Genomic DNA, 14,877 nt, shown 5'->3' on the forward strand with positions numbered 1-14,877 from the left:
CGTGGACGATGGGAATCTTGGCATGGCTGCGTGTCTCTTTTGTATTAGTGTAGGGCCAACTGTAAACTATAACTCACCACACTAACTGGGAATGACTAGAAGTCTTAATGATATTTCTACCCTCTGGCAATCCACACAGCTGACATTTTTTAGGATGGGGTTGAGCCATTGTCGGCTGTTGTATGAGGGCTTAGGAATGCAGCTAGGTCTGCAACCTTGATTTAAGGCCAAGAGAAGATAAGTCTGTACAAAGGGAAGCCCTTCCCTCTCCTTAGATCAAGCCGCCTATCCTTGATAGCACTCTTCTATTGTCTCATCAAAGTTAGCTCTTACGACAATAGCAATAATCAAAAAACTCCACAGAGATGGTTAGCTATTGTGTGTGTTGCTGGACAGATGTTAGTTTGAGGTGAAGATGTTATCTGCAACAATCCCCTCTACAAGTGACAGACTGTGTGTGCGTGTGTGTGTGTGTGTATCAATGTTGGGCTCAGCATTTTCTAAGCAGGTTGTTTGTGATCCCAGATCCATTATTTTCACTTGCAACTCTTGTGCTACAGTGCAGTGGAAATTTCCACACCTGCATGAGGCTGACTGTTACACTGTGGATCTGCCAATGCGTGCTTGTATTGGCAATGAGTGCATGAAAGGTCCTTGTCGAGATACAATAGCCGCACTGTGGGCTTGTAATGTGAGGCCCACGATAGGAACACATCGGACAATAGGCACGTTTGAGGGGAAACATATAACCACTCCACTAGTTTAACACTCAGTCACTTTGTACTTTGCACAACATGGGGAGCAACGCTAATGGATAGAAGTCAACAATATTCTTAGATATCTGACCATTACTAAAAACACTACATAGTGACATCTGTGTGTGCATGCACAAGTTTGTGCATCTGACTCTACAGCTCCTTTCCAGCTATCATTGTGAAACAAAGATAGCATTTGGCTGCCAACTGTGAAAGATGTAGTGCAGCATATGTGGGTCACAGAATGTCTCAATACCTGATAAAAACCTGTGGACTTTCACCTGGCTGATTGCAGTGAGCAGATGGCAGCCTTTACAAGGCATACTAAATAAAGCCCAAACTCCTCAGTTCGTCATCACTTCACACATGATACTTTACAGCTCCTGTTCTGTTCAAAATACTTGTCCATTCTGAATTAAAATAACATGTTTTAATATATATGCTATTTTTCATTCCCTCTCTTTACCATTGTAATCCTACTTTATTTCTGTATTGATTGTATGCTCTTATTGTTTTGTAACCTCTCATTGATTTACTGTGTTCTCTTATTTTAATCTTGTGAAACAATTTTGTTGACATACATTTTTTTACAGAACAAAGCAAATAAAGCTAGTAATATTCTTAGTAATATTAGGCATAGTGAGTTCTGGGAGCTATGTGTTATGTAAAGATACACAAATCAATAGATTTGAAGGTGTAAGGTCATGATGTACCATGTAAACAGAATAACAAAAGCATAACTTTTGAACATGAAAATCTTCAAGTGACATTACAGCAAATGGGATTGTGTATTTTTTGTCGTTAATTTGTCTCTTTTTGTCCTCTCCGTCTGCTTCACCCTCTGATACAGTAGACCCATACAGTACATCCAGAGAGCACTAGCTGAAACTGTCTCCTGCCCTCCATATCTCTTCCCTGCCATTCAGGGGTCACCCAGTTGAAGCGTGTTTGTTCTCTAAGTGCATAACCACAATGTTCACTGCAAACAGAGCAAATACAAAAAAAACTGACAGATTATGAAGCACTGAAGTTCAAAGCTCATCTATTCCACTGACTACTGCTGAATCCTGCAAAGCAAATTTACAAATCTATTTACATGTAATAAAATACTATTATGGGCTGTTTCCTGACTTCTCCTTTATTCAATACACACACTCATCGCAGAGTCTTTGTGTGGTAGATTAAACCAGTCATGACACCCAGAGTGATGCAACAGGCCAGTAACAGAAACATATGATTCAGACACACATGACTTGAAATGCCTCTGTCGGTCACGTAGTAAATGGTTTGAGAATATATGATCAATGCAGAGAGGTATGCCCGCATTGTGTTTTCAGTGAGAAGCAAGACGACAGTCTCTGTTGACCTGAGTGGTAAATCTTTACAAACCTTTTGTAAAATTGACATAGAAGTTGAAAAGTTCAACTTTCCAAAGCTACCTGTGATAAATCATTACATGCAGTTTGTGTGTTCTTGTTAGCCAGCCGCGCTCATGGCAGTCTGGTAAACAAGTCAGCTTAGCTTAGCATCAATACTGTCAACAGGGGGAAACGGCTAGCATTGCTGTCTATGAAAGTAACAAAATCCACAAACCCACACATATCAAGCTCATTAATTAACACGTCGTATCTCATTTGTTCTTATATGTACAAAAACAAAGTCCTAAGACTCACAATTAACCACCGGTACTAAACTTCTCATCCAACCTTCAGCAGGAGAGTAAAGAATCTTGTGTCCCAAAAAGTCAAACTTTTTCTTTCTAAACTAAAGATTTTTTTAAATAAATGTAAATCACATTTTCTATCACGTCTAATTTATTAATGCTTAACTTAGCAGACGTAACTAACACATCATGATTACTGTCAACCACAGCTGGGTGTACTGAAATTTTGTGGTTTTCTATCTTAGAAAGAGATCTTTTTTCAGCCAGCACCCAGGCCTTTTATGAATTTATACAGCATGTAATTATTCCACCTTATTGTCGGCCACCAGACAAACAGAACCTGTGGATTTTTATTTGGCTGTAAAGTGATTTCACCAACAGTGGTGGTGACAGCTCCAGCACAGTTCTAATGGGAGGTTTTCCCAGCCTGGCCTATATTCAATATTGATTATCTTTATAAGGGGCAGTAACTGCTATGATAAGACTGTCCTGTTTTCTCTTCATGTTGATAAGGGCATTACTGAGTGACTAACCAGGCTGTGGTTACCGATGTGTAACGGTTGTCATTAAACAGTAATGCCTTACTAACATTGCTTGTTTGGTCTGTGTGGTCTTTCACCTGGGGTCAAAGGTGAAACTAACCAGACAGGAAACAAAATGTGAACGCTCTCATTCTCATTCACTTTGATCTAATGCACATTATATAATCTCGGAAAACATGTAAACCATGATAAAGAAATGAAATCAGACGTGTTGTTTTGAAGACAGTTTATTCACATTACCACAGGGATAGTCAGCTGACATATTCGCAAAGCAGTGAGACAAACAAGTGTGTAATTATTACTGTATTCTCAAAAGACCTGAACAACCTTCTGCCTGTTCCAAAAAAGGAAAAAGGAAATGCACAAGACATAGTGATTAATTAATGTGTATTAATTTGTGTAATAACACTGTCTAACTGCTTAAGTGCAAATAATTATCTACAATGCAGTCAAGTGACAATCTGATATTTGCCTTAAATGCTCCTCCAAAATCCAGGAAATCATGAGGATGAGGCACCATCTTGCTATGCAGTACAGAGGGGATTGTGGTTGCATAAATGACCAGCATGCATCTGACTGAACACATTATGTTTTGTATAAGAAAAGAAGATTGGCCCTGCTGATGCCCCTCCTCTCTACCTCCTTCTGCTTAATGGATCGTGGCTATCTGGATCACTACTACTCATTATGTGAATAATTTCTGTCATATTCATTGAATGTGCTGTAACTCTGTTACGTTATTCATTCTGGCCACATGACATCTATTGCTTCTGTCCATCCGGGGAGAGGGATCCTCCTCTGTTGCTCTCCCTCAGGTTTCTTCCCCTTTTTTCCCTGTGAAAGGGTTTTTACTATCTTTATTGGGGGAGTTTTTCCTGATCCGATGTGAGGTCCCGGGACAGGGATGTCATGTGTACAGATTGTAAAGCCCTCTGAGGCAAACTTGCATTTGTGATGTTGGGCTATATAAAATAAACTCATTTTGAATTGAAGATAAACAAACAGTGCGCTAACCTAATCCTGCCGTGGCCACTGTCACTGTTCATATCTCTAATATCTTTATCACCAGCACCAATTGTAGACATAGTAAACATGCCTTATGAATGCTGATGAAGTAAAAATGTAATTTGGTTACACTGGTAACAGATTTATTACATTGTTGCATTGTGCCTGTAATGCTAACAACCGTTCATATTGTTTATTTTTCCATGCATGTAGTAATCCAGACTTATTCAGAAGTTATTTTTCTGCATTTGGCAGGAGCAACACATTCCAGCAGCAGTAGGTTGGCCTGCGCAGATAAAGAAAGTTGGATCAGTTACTAATATGGAAGCTACACCTAACCAGCCGCTGTTTTGATTCCTGAGGAAAATATGTGAGGTCAGGATGACAGGACGTTAGCTGGTGGGTCTACGACTGCACCGTGCTAGATTCAAACTTACCTACGGATTTATGAACTCAGCACAAACTTGGATTGATATTCAACACTCACCTTGATTCAGTTCCTATCAAGTTGATTGGAATCATTTGAGCATGAAAGTCAAAGCAAAAACGTGCCTCCGTCTGGACATATTAAATGGGTGTACTGTGTCCTGTGACATATGAGGGGAAACGGTGAGCCCCTGCTGTGTCGCAAGTCAGACTGTGTTTTCACTCCCCCTCCACACAGGAAAAGGAGTTGATAAACTGTGGAACAACAGGGTTTATATATAAACAGTGAACACAGCTGTTTGAATCGATGAGGTAGTGGTGAGGGGGAGTTTGATGAAATAGATACTGCTAAAGGAAAGAGGTATGTTGTGAATAAGAGCTCATTGATAGAAATATGAATTGTCCAGGAGGTAGGGACAATTGATTCACACAGTGGCAATAAGACGGGATTCAGGACTTGGGGCATAAGAACACCTTGAAAACAAATTAACCTATTTCCCAAAATGTGTAACTACTTCTTAAAAGGATATCTGAGGGGCGAGTGTGTGTGTGTGTGTGTGTGTGTGTGTGTGTGTGTGTGTGTGTGTGTGTGTGTGTGTGTGTGTGTGTGTGTGTGTGTGTGTGTGTGTGTGTGTGTGTGTGTGTGTGGGATGTTTTGACTGACCACATGTCCTCAAAGTTACACATTCTGTCACGGTCAATGAAGATTTACAGTTGATTAACTCAGTACGGCTTAACCATGCTGCACTGCTTGAAGGAGTGAATACTGTGGTGTTATTTCAATGATTGACAGTTTGTTTTGGGGAAAAGCATGGCCTACTTCACTGTCTGAGTTGTTGTTAATCGTTAATAGATCATTAGTTGGTGACCCAGATAGCCCAGTTGTTAATTATTCCTTTTTATTATTATTATAGTGAGGATAATCAAACAATACACTCTTCAAAAGAAGATAATATAATCCGACAATCGCTGTTATAAATCAAAGGTTACTGCCTCGCCACCTGCGCATAACACATGTCTCAGTAATGTTGATACAAGTTATAAAATACTATAAAGTAAATAGGGTTGTAAATTATGATAGGCATATTTTATAGGAGACTATACGTAATCAGTCTGCTCTTCTTAAAGTTGATACATCTAAGTAAAATCATATGTTATATGAAGATAACAGACTGAATATGGTATTTTGTATAATTAGGTTTTAAAGTTCTTCCTTGATGATTCCTTGATGATAACTTGGCCTAACCCTTGAAACCCCTTAGGTCAACTCCCTAACACTTTACAGAGCATGTACAAAGTAAACACCACAAGGGCCTTTTCATTGTGTGTAATGCTGCCTTCAGGAACTGTTGTAAATACTACTCCTGTGAAAATGAATGAGGTAGGAAAAGGACAGTGGTGGAGGAATTATTCAAATGTTTCACAAAAGAAAAAGTAACCAAAACAACACTGTAAAAAGCATCCATTATAAGTCAAAGGCCTTCATTCAAATATTTAAAAGTCAATGTATTTCAAATAGAAAAAGTATGACTGCTCAATTTATAAAATGAGACATGAGAATGTTATACTATAACATATTATATTGTTATTGCAGAGGCTTAATAAAAGACACAAGAAAGTCAAAGCTCATCAATTTCACTGACTACTGCTGAATCCTGTACATCAGACGTATTTACATTTAATAAAATATTAATATGTGCTGTTTACTGACATCTGCTTACTCCTCACCTCACAGAATCAGAAATACTAACAGAAATTGGTATGGGATGTTACCTACGTTATTAAATACACACACCCATGCCAGGGTCTATGTGTGGCCCTCCTCTGAGATATGCCAACCACAGTGATGCAACAGGCCTGTAACAGGAACCTGTGATTCAGAAACACATGACATGAAAAGTGCCGTTAGGTCATGTAAGACAACATTAATGTGGCACTGTTGATCTCAGTGGTAAATCCTCAAAAAGCTTTTTACAGTACCGGTAAAAGTATTTAGGCTACATTTCACCATCGGAAAAAAGGACATTTTTGATGGAAAAATGCGATGTAATGTGCCAGATATAATGGAGAATAAAGGGAATGTAGATTATAATACTAAACATAAAGAACATAGCCATATATAGCCGATACTGATTCAGTTTTAAAACACATGCATGTATTAACCCAATGAAATGTGTATTTGTATATTCATGGAGTGGACAAAGTAGCTTCGTGCAACTTCCAAAATAATACAACAGCCACGCCTAAAACAGCCTCAACCCGTAGAGACTCGTATGTTTGACGTGTCGTTTTCATGCACGGTACTTGAACGCCGCAGAGTCCCGCAGGCTGAATGAAGCGGCTGTAAAGGCGATACGGTGGTTTCAGGATGACTGCAGCTTGCTGTGGGCGGTGCAGGGCGGGGCCGGCACGAGGAAGACGAGCGCGACGTGACCGATTGTTGTTTGTTGTGAACGGATGTCGACTGGTGCCTGTTTATCCTATGACGTCAGAGTATCACACTTCCAGGACAGCTCCAGTACTTACTCAGGACATTACGGCATGAGTACACAGAGTACAATTATATTTCATGATGGCAGCCACTCGCTGTATAGTATTTCAGTGATACCTGGTTTTACTTTTTTTTTTATTTCTCTTGGTCAAGTAGCTACATATGTTAGAAGGAGCCTTCTATTTTGAGGTACTTCTTAATTTATTCTAATTATGCGTTAATTAATAATCATAAGGGAAATATTATCTTACTGATGTACATATATATTATATATGTATATATATATATATATATATATATATTTATATATATATATATATATATATATATATGTATATATATACATATATATATACACATATATATACATATATATATATATATATATATATATATATGTATATATATATATACATATATATATATATATATATATATACATATATATATATATATATATATATATATATATATATATATATATATATATATATTAAAAAGTATGAGACATTCAGAGTTTTTTCATTACTCTGGAGACTGGAAATGAAAGGTCCAGTGCTAATATTAATGCATTTTTCCTCAGTGAAGCAGGTCCCTATGGTGTCTCCGGTCTCTGTGTAAACAAGCTGCTGTAGGACTGTTTAGAGATTAGTCTGAAACCTACACACACACACACTCACAAACACACGCGCTCATGCATTGGGTCAGTACACAATATGGTCGATTCATATTTTGGTTCAGGGATGAAGTCTAACATCTAACTGTAGTTAAGGTCTAACTTTGGGTTTAGGATTTGTGAGACCAATTTGCAAACAGCCTAAAATAAAAACAGACATACAGACAGAGACCCTCATACACAGGGTGAGGTCAAGCAATCTGATACATCCTGAGCGATACTGGCTTGTACAGCACAATGCAGCATTCAGGGGGATTACTGCTTGAACCAGTTTACACAATCAGTAAACACAAAGCAGCAACTGACAATAATCCTTAACAGTGGTGAGACAGACAAGCTACAGTTTCTCTGATTCTGCTATTAATGGAAAACTTCCATTACTTTCTCAACACTTTCTATGTTAAATCTGTGAATGTTTCATTGAAAACAAAGCAGTTTTGGTGCCGGGCTCAGCCCTTTTAACCCTAGGATATGACTTAATAAGATATCCCCAAAGAGGCTTCCCTGGAGGATGAATGACAATAAGTGAATGACAAAAAAACAGCAGGAATAAATTAGAGGAATATGACAAGCAGCGAAGAAAATGAAAACGTTTGTTTGTCTCCTGTGACTCAGTGTGTCACTCAGTCAATCACATGCTCAGCCGCTCTGTCTGACTGCCAGACTCTACTCCCTGACTAGTCAGCGGAGGGAGGGAAAAAAAGATGGAAGGCAAGAGGGTTGCGTTGCAATCTAGGTCGTCCACCAGTAATCCCACCGAGTGGAACTATGTTGTGGGCACACAACGCCAAATGCTGAGCTCACAAACTTCTCTTCCTTGCCCTCTGCCCAGCCAAGTTCCCGCCTCATGATGGACCTGGACTGCAAGAATCACATGCTTTGATGTTATCCGCCAGACATTTTTTACCTTGATAAGGGCCGTCAAGTAGGGAGATGAAAAGAATAAGAATTCATATCTAAACTTGACTTCAGATCTTTTGAGTTATTTGCTTAATAACTCAAACAGAGACACTTAGGGTCTCACATTTGTAAATAAACCATATGAGTTACAACCTTTTTACCACCAATGCGCTGTGCCGACGATATTCAAAATGGTGGAGAGTTGGCAATGTTTATCATCTTGTACACATTATTCTCTAGATTGTGTGGGTTTATGATTCAAATCTATTGAAGTTGAGCCTGAGACTACCAACCTTAAATCTAATGTTTGATTTATATTCCTAGAATATGAATATTTGTGAATTTCCTCAGTGTGTTTGATGTGTTTGATGTGCTGGACAACATAATTATTGAATGTTTGGTGACTCTGTAAATTCTTCAGTCTGAGTTTTATTCTAGCGTTTCTGGCTTTAAACATCTCAGGTAACCCCTTTACATTCTTGCAGACCACTTGCTACAAAGCCTGTTTGTGAAGTTCCAATGTTGACTCAGTGGGTCGTAAATGAATACCCGTCTTGCCTGTGTTCATGACTTCCCAGTGACCCGACAGCAAGGTGTGGTGATGGAGAATGGCCTCACATTCTTTTGTGTTTGAAAATGGGTCAGTAGAGTAAAAGAGCCACAGTGCAAACAAATGAATATAGCTTTCTTAATCAACCCTGACTATGGCATTTATATCCTGACTAAATCCAATATGGCTTAAAATTCTACTTGCCTTCATGCAACTTCTAGTGCAGGATTTCTCAATGTGAATTGTAAGAGAAGTTCAGACAGACTAAGTAGGTTATGGTTCAGACGATGTACATCGTAGCGCAGATAAACTGCAAATAGAAAAGCAAACAGCTTTCATCCATTACATATTTGCTCACTGTAACCTTGCCACGGTGGTCAGTCAACTCAGTATAATGACAAGGACTAAATAGGGACTGCAGCCCTATGCCGCAGCCTCAGGAAACCGGGTTTGAAGTTCAAATTTAACAACTTCAGCAATTTGCATGGTCTGTAGTATATAGTATGGTTTCTTATGGCATGCATTGTATGTTGTAGTGTCTTAACACCCTAAACTTGGCATGGGGTAGACTTTCAGGTGAGTTTAGGAGGAATACAGAAGTAAAACAACCTAATTACATTCATGCTCAATAAAAACAAAATACCAGGATGTAGTAGAAAAACCTTTAATCCTCTGTTTGATACAAGGGTCTGTGCGTTGACATTATTGTATTTCAAAAACTTTCAAACTTTGAAATACTATGCTGCCCTCCTTTGGTCAGATGCCGACATCAAACGCAAAAGAAATGTGAAAAAAAGTATAAAATACCTCAGAAGCCATATTAGACACAACTTATCAAGTAGAGCTTCAGGGGATTTTCCTTCCAACAAAATACAACCACAAATAAAAAACATTTGACACACATGATATCATTAATTGACCGTATGCAATTTAAAAGTGTGTCTGATGTGAAGGAGAAATGTATCTGGAGTGTACGGTCCTCTCAAAAACGTAGAACATATAAAAGTGCAACTCAAAAGTAGGAAGAATACTTTTACATACAGAACCGAAGAGCATCGTGGGTAAATGTGGGTACAGAGTAAGTGATGTAACGGCTCTGGGAGCTGGTGAAATAAGGAGCAGCAGTAGCTCTTGTGTAGACAGGGAATAAGGACTGAGTGCACACATTCATCCTGCTGATGGGCTGAGCGGCTGCAGTAGCAGCGATTCTGTGGTGTGTGCTTCCCTCTGTTGAACAGATGGGGGAACTTCCAGCTGAAGCTTGGAGGAGGAGAGGCTCCTCAGAGTCCCATCTGAAGCTCCTCTTTGTGCCAACGAGTCTGTGTGTGGGCACACTGGACAGAGGAGAAGCTCTGGAGGCCCGAGCAGAGGGACTGTCTCTCTTCAGGAGGGATTCAATGGAGAAAGGACTGCTGAACTTCACCTCACATCTGATCTGAACAGGTCTGCTGGCCTCAGCCTCCGGAGAGTGGAGAGCCGAGCAGAGCCCTGATGGTCTGCTCGTGTTCTCCGTTTCCACTCTGGAGGCCAACTCAGGGAAGAGCTGCAGGATTCCTTTGAAGTGACGACGAGCCATTTTTGCTGTAATCTGATCGGAGTCCAGTTTCCAGTAGTTTCTCTTACTGTCCAGAGAGTCAGGAATCACTGGAATCTGAAATATACAGAACAAGGTTATAGACGGGAAATAGCGTTAAAAAAAATAATTAAAATATCAAAAGTTTTTCAAATAAAAACTTACCTTGACAAAACATTTGTTGGTTGATAAACAAACTCTGATGTTGTTCTCAACAGATTTTCTTTCTTCATAGATTAATGGTGCCAGTTTGTCCATCAACTAAAAAACATAAAAAGGTGTAAATTAAAATTAAAGGTTTTTGAAATGACAATCTGTGTTTCATACGATAGCATTCTTCAACAGTCATTAATTGTAACACGTCTTGACTCTTTCTCACCTGAGTAAAAGTGAACATCTTGCCTGGAGCGTCTTGGAGGACGAGAGCGATCTTAGCCAGGTAGGTGGTGCTCTTCCTGAACAGACCTCGCTGAGAGCTGCTGGCTGGACCAACGAGAGGCAGCTGAGCTCCAAACGTGTCAGTCTTTTTCTGCATCTTGTTTGTTGGAGAATCAGAGGAGTCAGGTCCCACACCAAGTGATCACGACCTCACTGAGAGCAGATGTGGACCTGAAGTGGTCAGCTCTGGATATAAGTCCTGTTGGGACAATAAGACATTAGAGGGTGTGCACTGCAGGTTAATGGGGACCATTTGATAAGTAGATGAGCTGTTATTGCTGGAGGTGGAGCCTGTGATTAGATGTCCATTTTAGAAGTCTAACATTACAAACTAATATTTGAAACATGTATCTATTAGAAGACCATATACTAAAATATACATTTAATATATGTTTTGTCCAATGCAATGTACAAGTGAGGAAAAATCTTTGCAACTCTAAATCTACAAGAAATATACAGTATCGTCCATTTTGGAAGACAATATATAAACACATTCTAAAAACATTGATAACGTATTAGCTTTAAAATATATTTTGCCAGTTAACTTTTCAATAATCCTAAAAGTGAACTCACTAATGTGTTTTGTGAGATGTGCAGTACTCACATTGGAGTTGTTTTCAGTGGAGCAACAAACACACTTTAGCAAATTGATTCAATCTTCAGGTGTGTGTTGTTCTGTACCTGTGATGCTGTGGCTTTTTTAAACACCAGTTATTATAAGAAAACGTGTAACTGCACGGTTCAATCTCACATTTTGTCTTACATTTTTATAAGAGACATCATCAAATTGTGTTTTTTCAGCATTTCAAAGGCTGATAATCCACAATACACAGCGGAGTGACTGACATTCCAATGAGCAATCTAATCAGATTCCAGCAATTTGCACCACATCCCTCATCACTGCTTTAAAGTAAACCTGTTGCCCTTTGTCCCACATAATGACACAGGTCATTTACATCAGTGATCCTCATTCAGATGCGTCCACACATGACCCATGCTGAAAGCTTTAAAAACAAGTTTAGAGGTTGGCTTTGATGGAGGGTTGAGTCTGCAGGTTTCCATTTTTTTTTGCCAAACACAGGACTAGCTGACTTCACTTGTCTTTGATTGAAGCTGTGTTACAAAAGCTGCTCTGGGGTCTGAATTGCATTGCTGAACCCGGGCCATTCCAGATTTTAGGGGATTTCAGGTTTTACTCATAAATGTTGTCAGCTGAATGAAAATGTAGCCACTTAGGGGACCAGTGAGAGATGATATGAGGTGAGACAAAGAAGGCGGGGCACAGAAAACAAGAACGCACGGGTGTGCAGGACAGGAAGGCGTTATAGGCGTATGACAAGAGTGAAGTGTGGTCCTGTTCTTCCAAAAGAAGACCCAATGTGCAGAGTAGCTATTCCCCTCAGAAATCACCAAAGGCCTTATATAAATTGAAGAGATGCTAATCCCTCCATAGCTCTATTATGATTATTCAGTTTTAAGAGGAATTTATTGGTGTAGTAATTTGTATTTTCTTTAGCCAGTGAAATGTTCTTTCCAGAGCAATAAAGTCAGTGTTTTTTTTATCAATACAGATGATCACTTTATGTCTTGAAACTCACACTGTGTACTTTAAAAGGTGTTTACTGTGTGTGTTAGTAACATTCTTCAGTCGTCTGTTCAGTCAGTTGAACTGAATGTGAATGACGCACAGATGAGGTGTAAACTACTGGAAAATGACCAAAGACTCACAACCCACTCACAACCATCAGCCATTTAAACTGTTACATTCCAGTACTTATGACAGCCTTTGTCTGTGAGAGCAATGCACTTCTTTGTGAAGGGGCACAGTAGTTTGATCCACTAAATGTGTGTTCTTTCCGTACAAAACATAAGAGTAAGACCAAATGTTGTTTGATGAATTAAAAACGTAGTCTGTGAATAAAAGCTTTTAAGGATTGTAGTGGGGTGTTTTGGTTTATTAAAAAACAGCATGTAAGAATCCAATCAAAGACCAAAACCAGTCAGCTTAACTTTGAAAAACCTACAAAAGTGTGGGGATATTGAAGCAGAGTCTGTCTGCGATGAGTCTGCTTTAAGTCTTCACAATCCTAATAAACATATTGGTTAGCTTTTACAACTCATCGGACCCCCAGATTGTTTAAAAAAACTGTCCACATTTTGGGATATATACGTTTTTCTTGACAAATTCTTGGAGTGCATTAATTCCACTTCGAAATCTATCTGTATGGTGAAGACAGCGCAGCAGTTGCCTTTCTCGTAATCATATACTTTTGCTCTTTGGATGCTTCAGGGGTACCTGTGCTTAATTAATATTCTAAAGGGCTCAACGCATGGGTGGAATATTGTCTCCTTCAAAACACTACATTTTGTGCAAAGTTAAAATGCCTTTTTTGTACATGGCAAAATGTATTTAAAATGACCTACAAAGGTCCTCATCGGGGTGATGTCAACAGTAGCTTGCACACCTTTATGTGTTACACTAATCAGTAGAGTGGGAGGGTGGTTATCTATCATTGAGCAAGCCTATTGGTCCAAAACTAGAAAGTGAAACATCATCAAATAAAGATGAGGGAAAAAAGATAAAAGACCACACAAATGTATACATACATATACGTTATAGAATGAGAGAATGGGAGTGAGACCTTTTTACAACAAGTCAATGGGCAACAACCTCCTCCTCAAGATGAGTACAGCACTGACTGACCATGTCACTGTAATGGACTGAATCAAAAACAGATTGAATATCACTAAATTATACAATTTTTTTACAAATTCAATGTTTTCTGTTTGAACAAACTGCAAGATAATTTATGACTTATTTTTAAATAGATTATATGACAAACGTATATGAACTTTGATATTTTTAGTGGGCAATTGATATTGTGAACACAGTGCATGATGCACGATTTTTTTTGTGATCACAGGCTCCACCTCCAGCAATAACAGCTCATCTACTTATCAAATGGTCCCCATTAACCTGCAGTGCACACCCTCTAATGTCTTATTGTCCCAACAGGACTTATATCCAGAGCTGACCACTTCAGGTCCACATCTGCTCTCAGTGAGGTCGTGATCAATTGGTGTGGGACCTGACTCCTCTGATTCTCCAACAAACAAGATGCAGAAAAAGACTGACACGTTTGGAGCTCAGCTGCCTCTCGTTGGTCCAGCCAGCAGCTCTCAGCGAGGTCTGTTCAGGAAGAGCACCACCTACCTGGCTAAGATCGCTCTCGTCCTCCAAGACGCTCCAGGCAAGATGCTCACTTTTACTCAGGTGAGAAAGAGTCAAGACGTGTTAAAATTAATGACTGTTGAAAAATGCTATCGAATGAAACACAGATTGGCATTTCAAAAACCTTTAAAAAAATGTACACCTTTTATGTTTTTTAGTTGATGGACAAACTGGCACCATTAATCTATGAAGAAAGAAAATCTGTTGAGAAACACATCCGAGTTTGTTTATCAACCAACAAATGTTTTGTCAAGGTAAGTTTTCATTCAAAGACTTTTGATATTTGAAATGTACTTTTTATTATTTCATTTAACAATGTTTCCTGTCTCTATAACCTTGTTTTGTATATTTCAGATTCCAGTGATTCCTGACTCTCTGGACAGTAAGAGAAACTACTGGAAACTGGACCTCAGTCCGATCACAGCAAAGATGGCGCGTCGTCACTTCAAAGGAATCCTGCAGCTCTTCCCTGAGTTGGCCTCCAGAGTGGAAACGGAGAACACGAGCAGACCATCAGGGCTCTGCTCGGCTCTCCACTCTCCGGAGGCTGAGGCCAGCAGACCTGTTCAGATCAGATGTGAGGTGAAGTTCAGCAGTCCTTTCTCCATTGAATCCCTCCTGAAGAG

Source organism: Taurulus bubalis, assembly GCF_910589615.1.
Source record: "Taurulus bubalis genome assembly, chromosome: 16".
Lineage (NCBI taxonomy): Eukaryota > Metazoa > Chordata > Actinopteri > Perciformes > Cottidae > Taurulus > Taurulus bubalis.